Source organism: Dipodomys spectabilis, unplaced genomic scaffold (genome assembly GCF_019054845.1).
Source record: "Dipodomys spectabilis isolate Male_0828 unplaced genomic scaffold, ASM1905484v1 ptg000153l, whole genome shotgun sequence".
In the NCBI taxonomy this organism is placed as follows: domain Eukaryota; kingdom Metazoa; phylum Chordata; class Mammalia; order Rodentia; family Heteromyidae; genus Dipodomys; species Dipodomys spectabilis.
Window position 1 is genome coordinate 1328317 of NW_024870830.1, and position 3180 is coordinate 1331496.

General features: G+C 35.1%; 1 non-coding gene across 1 annotated transcript; it reads right to left on the reverse strand.

The window, feature by feature from the left end:
- Positions 1 to 2468: 2468 nt before the first annotated feature.
- Positions 2469 to 2574, reverse strand: LOC122118480. The gene has a single exon (XR_006149375.1). It is a non-coding gene; the product is annotated as a U6 spliceosomal RNA (small nuclear RNA).
- Between the last annotated feature and the right edge of the window lie 606 nt (positions 2575 to 3180).

Consider the following 3180-nt stretch of genomic DNA (forward strand, 5'->3'; position numbering starts at 1 on the left):
AGGCCTCTGTGAAGTAAATTTCCTTCTACTTTTAAAATTATTCTGAAAGCCTTGTGCTTTTTTGTCACACCTGTAATCCTAACTACTCGAGATACCTACTCAAGAGTCTAACATCTGTGGATAACATTTGGAAGTCAATCAGGGCAAAATAAATTCATGAGATTATTTTTCAAAAATTTTAATATACTAGCAAAGGGCCAGGAATGGAGATGTAGCTTATATAGTAGCTCATCAATCTAGAGAGCAAGACGTAGCGAGACCTTGAAGCCCTGATTTCAAACTCTGAGCATGCCAACACGCAGGAATGCACACACACTCACTTTTTCAAAATATCTCCATATCAGTGTTTTGCATTAATTTCTTTGTTAATGATATTATATGGGTAAAATAGGCAAAATAAACTCTTACATCTCAAAACATTTTCATACATTTTTGTAAAAATACTGTACAGAGGAGTTACAGTAACATGAGCAAAGTAATACGTACATTTCCTGTCAAGCATTGTTACCTCCTCCTTTGTTTTTCCCCACCATTCCTTCCCTTCCACCTCCACAAGTACACTCCTCACACCCCCAAGCCCCACCCAATGTCCCCAGCCGAAATTGTAAAGTTCGTTTTTCAAAATAATGTCTTGTGAATCTATTGTTATACAATGGGTCAAACTGTATTCCTATTTAAGCATGTTGTTTTTTTCCCTTCCCCTCCCCAAATTAGAGAAATGTATATACAAGATGCAGGTGCACCAACATCAAATAAAGTGAAAACTGGGGTTTTACTGTTGGGGAGGAATGTATAAAAAACAAAAAAATCACGTCGTACATTATAAATATGTGAGCAACAACAGCAAGAAAGGAAAAAAAAAACACTTGTGTCTCTATCTTGGGGGTCATTTAGCTTAACATCAACTTAGCTAGTCATATACACATAGCTTTTCAACTTTTCTGCTTATCCCAGACATATACTAGTTATTGCAAATAAGGGATACCATGGGACCTATGTTTCTTTGGACTTGGCTTACATCAGTTAATATAATTTTTTCCAAGTCTTTCCATTTCCTAACAAATTGGGCGATGTCATTTTTTTCTGATGGCGTCATAGAATTAATATATAGACATATATATATATATGTATATATGTAGTATATGTGTGAGTGTGTGTGTGTACACACATATACACACAGAACATTTTCCTTTTTTGTTTTTTAGAGCAACTTAGTTTTCCACCTTCATCATTTTTTCAAATGTTTTTATTGTGATTAAGTGGTTACATAAGTTCCCAAATTTCACAATATTGTGGGATAGTGATGCTTAGTCAAAGTCACAAACACATTCTAACTTTGATGGAGCAAATTGTCTATCATGGTCTACAACATTTATGAGTTCTATGAGCTTTGCAATAGAGTAATTTCTTCTATATGTATACTTCTTTTGTTTTGAAATATGTATATTTTTTTGTTTTGTATAGCGTCAGCTGTTCCCTCTTTCCCACTTGTTCCCTCCCTCCCTTCAGTGACACGGAGTTGATTATTTCATTTTGGTCAATGTCCAGTGCAGCTGATGCATCCCACTGTTGTATGTTTTTCCCTGATTCCCTCTAGTTGTGTCGTCCTCCTGGTTTCCCTTCAGTGTGCACATATGATCAGCAGAATGGGTTATTTAGTAGTGATTCGACCAGATGAGTGGAAGTTCTTGGTTTCTTAAGTGTTGTTAATTTTGTTGTATCACCTTACATTTTGGATTTAACATCCACTTACCATGGAGACCATGTGGTTTGTCTCTTGTTTTGTCTTACCTCGCTCAACATGATTTCCTGTAGTTAGATTGATTTCCCTGCTAATGCCATTATTTTGTCCTTTCTAATGGCTGGAAAATATTCCGTTGTGTATAGTTACAACAGTTTTTGGATCTATTCATCTCTGGTGGGACATATGGGTTGTTTTCATATCCTGGCTATTGTGAACAGTGCTGCAATAAACATAGAGGTGCATGTGTCCTTGAATATTGGTACCTGTTGTTCAGGATAGATGCCTAGAAGTGGTATGAGTGGGCCATAAGGAAGGTCAATATTTAGCTTTCTGAGGACTCAACAGACTGCTTTCCAAAGTGGTTGTGTAAGTGTACATTCACACACACACACACACACACACACACACACACACACACACACACACACACAGAAAATATTTTCTTGATCATTTCTCTACTGAGGGGCATCGGGGTTGGTTTCATATCTTAGCTATGGCAAATAATGCTACAATGAACATTGTTGTGGTGGTAGTTTTAGTATAGACTTGTTTGTGATCATTTAGGGGAATGCCCAAAAGTGGGATTGCTGTGTAATAGGGGAGCTCTATGTGGAATCTTTTGAGGAACTCCAAACTGCTTTCCAAACTGTATGAACAAGTTTATACTCCCACCAAGAATGCAGTAGGCTTCCCTTCTGGCCACATCCCTTCCAGCATCGGTTGTAAAAATATGGAACACTTCACTAATTTGCGTGTCATCCTTGTGCAGGGACCATGTTAATCTTCTCTGTATGTTCCAATTTTAGTGTATGTGCAGCCAAATTGAGCACAGAACATTTATATATATATATATATATATATATAAAGTGTAATTGATTTTCTTAAACTAGACAATTCAACAAAAATAAGTTCAAAAGAATTGTGAAATTTTAGAACCATTTATTTCTTACATAAGCACACATTTAAGAATAAAGGCAAGATTGACATGCCAAAAACAAAATAATTCCAGGTATTTGTTGTTCATGAGATGTGTAGGAGGAGGAATTCAATTATTCTACACAAGGCACCTGTCATAGTGATAATTGCAGCAAATGTTAAGGTTTGTTAAAAGTTTTAATTTTTAAATATGTTTAATTTTGGGATTTGTTTATATATGACAAAATTAAGACTGTTTGGCAGGTCATAAAATTTTTCAATAAAGTATATAATATTTCTAGTAGCATGTACTAGTAACTATGTACATTTCAGAGTTTATAGAAACTTTACTAATGAGAAATTGCAAAGACTGTTTAAAGAAGCAGAGTGAAGAGTTAAGATTTAAAGTACACAGTTTCTGTTAAATCTTTAGGGCTCCCTTACGTTATATGTTAGTGATGAACAAATAATTATATAAGCCACATACAAATGATGAGATGAACTATAAATAGTAATTTTAG